At 41.3% G+C, this 6,601-nt stretch overlaps 1 pseudogene; it reads left to right on the top strand.

The window, feature by feature from the left end:
• The first annotated feature begins 255 nt into the window (after positions 1–255).
• Positions 256–6,246, top strand: LOC116669447 (uncharacterized; annotated as a pseudogene).
• Positions 6,247–6,601: the final 355 nt, after the last annotated feature.

Here is a 6,601-nt window from a genome sequence, read left to right as displayed (position 1 = left end):
TCGGATGTAAGAGAGGAGAAGCAGCAGGAGACCAGAGTTGCAGGAAGCCAACATACCAACATACCACCACTAAACAGATAAGGCGTTAGGAGGGAACCTCCAAAAACACACCAAACGCTCTTCAACTTCACACAAGGATAGGAGGGGAAAACAAAACCGTTTCCAAGAGAGGAGTGAGAGTTGAAGGGATAAAGAGATAACTAAAAACATCTTTGGTAAAGTGTAAGGGGACAACGTGTGAGGGGACTGACTGGCCAGAAGTGGTCTGAGAAGAAGTGAGAAAAGCAGTAACAATCTGGAGGACAAACACCAAGAGGTCTACCGGGCCCCACAGCACATGTGAGTACGAGTGCAACCATCACTCAAACACATTAAATCATTTCCTTATGATTCAACCGCTGAGACATATTTATCTCATAAAACTGATTACAGTGAAAAAAAGAGCAAAAATATCTATTTACTACCAATAAAGAACATAAAGCAACAAGTCTAAGAGGTTGAGACACAGATTATTGCAGCTGATAGAATAAATTGAATAGAAACAACAGAATAATAAACTTTTGAACAACACAAAATCTCCCGCAGCTCCAGCATGACAACTGCAAGAACATAGCGTGAGAAGAGTTTAGAATCAATCAAGATGTACCGCCATGACTACATGCCATGATGTGGTAGCTACGCTGGCAACACCTAGTTGCACAATAGTCTGAGTAGAATTCCTTAAATTGGGTTCAACGACAACAGGACATATAATTTAAACAAAAAAGCTATTCAAACAATAAGAAGAACGGTGAGTAAAAGGGTGGAAAGCCAACATGTACTTTCAGTAAGGGTCACAATGAGTCACCTCACACACATGCATGTGCGCATTACACCTTTCCTGCCGTCCTTCCTTCGTGACCCTCCACCTTAAAACACACTTGGGACAACAATAGGAAAGAGACGTGGAAAATAAACAACGCTCAAGCATCCAGGACAGCATCGTCAATATTATCATCCACCGTCAATTATGATGTAAAAGAAGCACAATATGAGGATTTGTTTTATTTTATTTTTTTTATTTTTTAAACTTACATCCATTCAATTTCAGTTTTAGTGCACATTATCCAATAAATAAATAGTCATATGTATGAGGACTGTATCTGCTTTAAGAGATAATGTCAGACCTGCTAGTTCTATCAAACAGATTGAAAGAAACTAAACAATTTTTGTAGCGCTGGTTCTAAAGTTGTTGATCTGGCTGAATGAGGCAGCAGTTTCGTTAGACCTAAAGCAGCAGCTTGTTGTTCACACAAATAAATCATACCTGCAAACTCTTAAGAGGTGAAAAGGTGACAAAACACATAACCACAGTTTTTTTTTCTAACCTTACTTAGTCTCGCTCATGACGCTAAGTACGGTGGCGGACAGGGGTAAACATATTAAAAAAAAACCTTCATTCATTTGACAAGACATGTGCAGCATTAGCAGACACGCTGCAAATACACAACTATGCAAAAAGAAAGCACGCAAAAACGAAAACCAATGCAACAAACAAACACAGCATCCAGTCTAACAACGGAAGTTCTCCATGCCTCAGGGAACAGCTTGATTTTGACGCTGAAACAGCTGAAATGTATGTGGCGCATGAACATAGTGTTTAAACTTTACAGAGACAACCAAATAAATATTGACTACTTTTGTCACTAGAATTTCCAGTTTTGTAAGTTTTGATTTGTTTATATATTAAAAAAAACAAATATTGAACAGGTGTTACAAAAGGGGGCAACCAGAGGCCATGAAACGGTTGCAATTGACTCAATCTGGTTGCCAAGGACAACCAGGCAATTGTTACTGTCGAGCCGTGGAAGCATCAACGTCAGAACATCTTGGTGTTGCACACATACAATAAAGTATACTAATATGGTACTTTACGATACGTCTGAGCTATCAAAATACCGTGAGAGTTGAAGTGTAACAAATAATTCAGCATGTCCCTTTATAGCAAAATATTAACATTAAAGATTACAGAACATCAAAGCACCAGCATATGGCTGTCGTTTGGCTAAAAGGAAGACAGGTTGACTATGTCACCCTTACTGGGATTTTTCCAAAACTGGTTACTCAGAGAGGACCCTGTCTACCTGGGACCTTTGAGAAGTAAGGATACCTGTACCAAACACAGTACTACAAAATCTGTCATAAATCAAATGAATGCACACAAAGGAGCTTGTATCAAAATAGATTTTACATGGAGGACTTCTGTCTTTAATACCATCTCTACTTAACCACAGGCATGACAGCACGTATAAACACAAGCATGTAGTGGTACACAAATAGACTGATGCAGTTAGCCTTCATCTCTCTACTACACAAACTATATTTAGCAATAATGGCTTTCCTTTTGGACAAGCAGCTCTTGATAATCATCACCTCACAGAAGACATCACGCAATGCCTTGTCTGACAGATAAAACCTTAACCTCTTGTGAACGCAGAGCCACTGACCCTCGAAGAGTGATTTGATGAGGTACCAAAGTATTGTGTATTACCAAACCTCTGCACTCACCCAGTCTTCAAGACATGTTTTCCATAAATAGCCTCCAAACAGCTAATGGGGCGCCAACAGTTTCAAAAACATCTGACAGTAGCACGTGCCATTCTGTAAGCCCTGTCATTGATTGATAGCGTTTCTATTTCCATCTCACACCCCAACTCATTGGTTTCTTTTTTTGCCAGTTTACTATGAGTATGACTGGTACTCTAGAGAAGGGGCCACCACCAGGCATTGGACCTGTCCGAGGAACTGCCGCTCCTCACTACCATCACCATAACAACCCACCACCAGCATCTTCACAACTCCAACTCCCTGGCCAACCACCGCTGTGGGTGGAGACAGAGAAACACCTTCAGTGTAGTCGTACCTCCTCCTTATTCTGCAGCGAGAGCGGCGGTGGGGCAGTGATGCTCCTCTGGAGCTGCGGGGTCCCTGGACTGCTGGGCCTGCTCGGTGCTGGTGACGCTCAGAACCGATTATTGCCAGATAAAAGCCTGCCTCGCTGGACTGGTGTTCGGGACCATCTTGACAACGGCCATTGTCATGGTGGTATTGGGTCCTCTGCATCTACAGTAAGAAACGGGGAGAGGGGAGAGGGTGGGTGAGTGAGAATGAGCACTGTATGTATGCTGAAGGATTTTTCTTTTTCTCATGAGAGCGTGGGGGCTCTTTTTTGCAAGGTGTCATCTACACTGGCCAATTGCAGTCACACTGTCACTGGCATTGTTTGGACCTTTTAATCTCAGCTCAGGAGTGGGGAGAATTCAATTTACAGAGCATATGGACAGAAATTTGTGTTTTACTGCACTGTTGGACACAATTTACCATGGTTAATACTTCATAGTATTTTATACACAATTCATCTGTTGACAATAAAGCTAATATTTTCCTTCAGAAAAAAAGAATAAACATTTACACATTGCTACATTGAACATAAAATTAAAGTAACTGGAAGATGGCTACATCCATCTTTTTAAACTCAAAGTCCTAATCTTATAACTTTGATCCAAAAGTTTGAATAGTTCTGCCTGGGGAATTAGGGTGGGGTGGTTGCCGTCAGCGAGTGGGAGATTTATAATCAGATAGAAGTTGACCTGTTTGATGTTGAGGAACTGGAAAAACTGGGGGGCAAGGGGTCAGGAGTCTGGGAGCCAGACGTCAAACCAAAAACTTTCAAAGACTGTTTGTAGCTAGTGAAATGAAAGGATGCTTTGGTAAGACAATATAAAATGCATTGCAGAACAGCTGAAAAATAAAAGGACAAAACAACAACTTGACCCATTAGTCAGTAAGCATTAATCTGGGCTACCCTCAAACGTCATCAGGTTTAGAGACTTTTAATGATACTGATGGCCTTTGTAGGCCTCTTTAATGACTGGAGAGACCAGGATTCGTTCTCCTGCTCTTTCACCATTAGGCCTATGTGACAGCAGCTTAGAGAGGGATTAACAAGACTGGGAGGAGAGAGAGGGGGGGAAATCAAAAGAAAAAAGGGGGAGAATAAAAAGCATAGAAAGACAGGTGGGATTTAGGGTTCTTGGAATTAAGCAGACAACATTGAATACAACTTATTGAGGGAATTCAGTTTGTCTCAGAAACACACCAACACAATATTTCACAAGAGAAAAATAAACCCTCTAAAAGGAGGGTTTTCTCGATATAAAACTGGCTCAGATCAGGAGCAATTGGATGCCTTGCAAAGAAAGATAAAAATGGGGATACATGTGTATATTGCATCTATTACAACCCTCAAAGGCGCCGCACCCTCCTTCTACCCTTTACTTTTTATAAAACTGTGTACTGCAGTTTGAACCATCTCTCTATCACTCGCTTGCACTTACCAACTCCCTCCGTGATGTTTGCTTTCCTCTTCTGCTGGAATTCTTTCTGACAGGTGTAACACTAAATCTACAGGATATCATCAACAACTTGTAGTTTTTAAAAAAAAACGTATGCACTATCAAGATCTGGAAATTACCGTTTAAAGCTTTTCACAACTGTCTGAGAGCCTTATATCATTTAACTACTAAACTACTGCTCCATTTTCTCCTGAAAGTTAATGAATCAAACCAGCTTCATCTTAAATATAGAAATGTTTAACTTTTTAGCTTACCATTACCTCAGCATGCCCACTAAATAATAAATACTCGTCTCTCCCCGTGAACTCATCAGTCCTGAATACTTTTACTCTCTGCACTTTCCTAATGCACTTGAGTGTTCCCTTCATCCTTCATGGGCATAAGGATGATTCAGGCCGCTGTCTCTCCATTCTCTCTCCCACACTCCAATAACTGACCTATACCTGCTCTCCCACTACCCCAGTGTTCAGCTCAGCAACACGTAAACATTCGACAACTTCAACATATAGTTTATACTTCTCAGCAGTAGTTTCTACCAGGTTCATTCATTTTCTTCATATGAAAAGGAAATTTAGTTGCATATTGATTCAGTGCACGTGTGTGAGAAATCTCCCCACTATCAACTAGTGTCTGTCGTCACCACAGACACACATACCACATAGAGATGTCATCTTTTGTGCTGTTCTTCCTCGCACAAGTATTTAAGATTAAAAGAAAATATCCATCTGTGCTACAACTGTTTCCTTTTAAATATGACATGGCAAATGTTAAATATAATGCCACGCAGTAGAGGGCCCAAGAACTGTATCCTCCTACATTAGTGCTGCAAAATCGGCAAAGGCTTTTTGTGGTGTCACGGTTACATCATATACTGTGTAGGGCTGGACGATATGGAGAAAATTAAATCTCACAATATTTTGACTAAATACCTCAATATCGCATCAAGGTTGTGGTGTTGACTATTGGTAATTTCAAAATATTTACACAGGATTTTTGATGAATAATCATCAGTAATGCGGATTTAATGACTAAGTGGGTAAAGGCAAATAAAGAACAGTTACAACAGTCTGGGAAGTTCAGAAAATGACATCTTTTATTGAATGAAGCCTTTAAAACAGGAAAAAAACACACTATGCCATATTACATATTCAAAATCTAAGACAATATCTTGTTCATATCATGATATTTAAATATCGATATATTGCCCAGCTCTAATACTGTGTACTGCTGAAAAGTATTTGAGTAAGATGGATTCACATTTTTTGATCCTTTGCACCATAAGCTCATCAGATATACAGTATAGAAACCAGTTTGATGCCCAGACCAGCAAACAAAAGTTTGATAGAAGAAAAGGGAAGACAACTTCCAGGTGGGATGTGCAACTGTGTGAGAGTAGCAAATCTGCAAGTCTTACGCTCAGGAAGCTACCCGTGTCACACAAAGATTTTTTTAATATTGACACAAGTGGTCACACGATTAAATAACAAACGTACTCTTATTTCTCCAACATCCTGCAGCCATTACATGCTGTCTTTCTTCTCACGGCTCCCCAGGTTCGCCCTCAGGCACACCCCCTACTGCTCAGACCTGCTGACTGACGGAGGCTGTGTGGCTCTGCTGGTAGTGGGTCCTCTTGGTCACCCCTCTGCTGGTCCTGGCGCTGGCTGCATACTGTCGCTGGCCCGACACCTTCAGCTGGGCTTGTGCTTCATCCCGTACAGCGGGCCGTGTACAAGAACCTGCCGGCCACCGGCACCGTGGCCTGGGCACAGGCTGCTGCGGCGGCCGACATGGAACCATGGTAGCGGGAAGGGAAAGGTTGGGTAGAGATGAAGATGGGAGGAAAGCATAAGGGAGGGGGGGGGGGGGACCATTAGATAAGAATATGAAGAGAACTGAACAAGATAACTGGGGGGGGGGTAGACTAAAAAGGGCATAATGTGAGGAATAGCCAGGGTATACCTGAAAAGGGAGGGTAATTACTGTAACATCAGCTAAACATCCTGGAAGACAAGCTACACATCAGGTAAAACCATCAAAAGGAACCTAACTGCTGGTGTTAATGGAAGAAGCAAATTATACTTAGGTTGTCATAGAAATATAAGCATCTACTCAGACCTGATACGACCTTAATGTTCCTGAAGAAACAGAAATAGAAAAACTGAAAATAGCACACATCCCAAAAGTTGTATTGATGCTAAACAATG

This window comes from Etheostoma spectabile, chromosome 19 (assembly GCF_008692095.1).
Source record: "Etheostoma spectabile isolate EspeVRDwgs_2016 chromosome 19, UIUC_Espe_1.0, whole genome shotgun sequence".
NCBI lineage: Eukaryota > Metazoa > Chordata > Actinopteri > Perciformes > Percidae > Etheostoma > Etheostoma spectabile.
The sequence above is the reverse complement of the archived record's forward strand: the minus strand, read 5'-3'. Positions and strand labels throughout refer to the sequence as shown.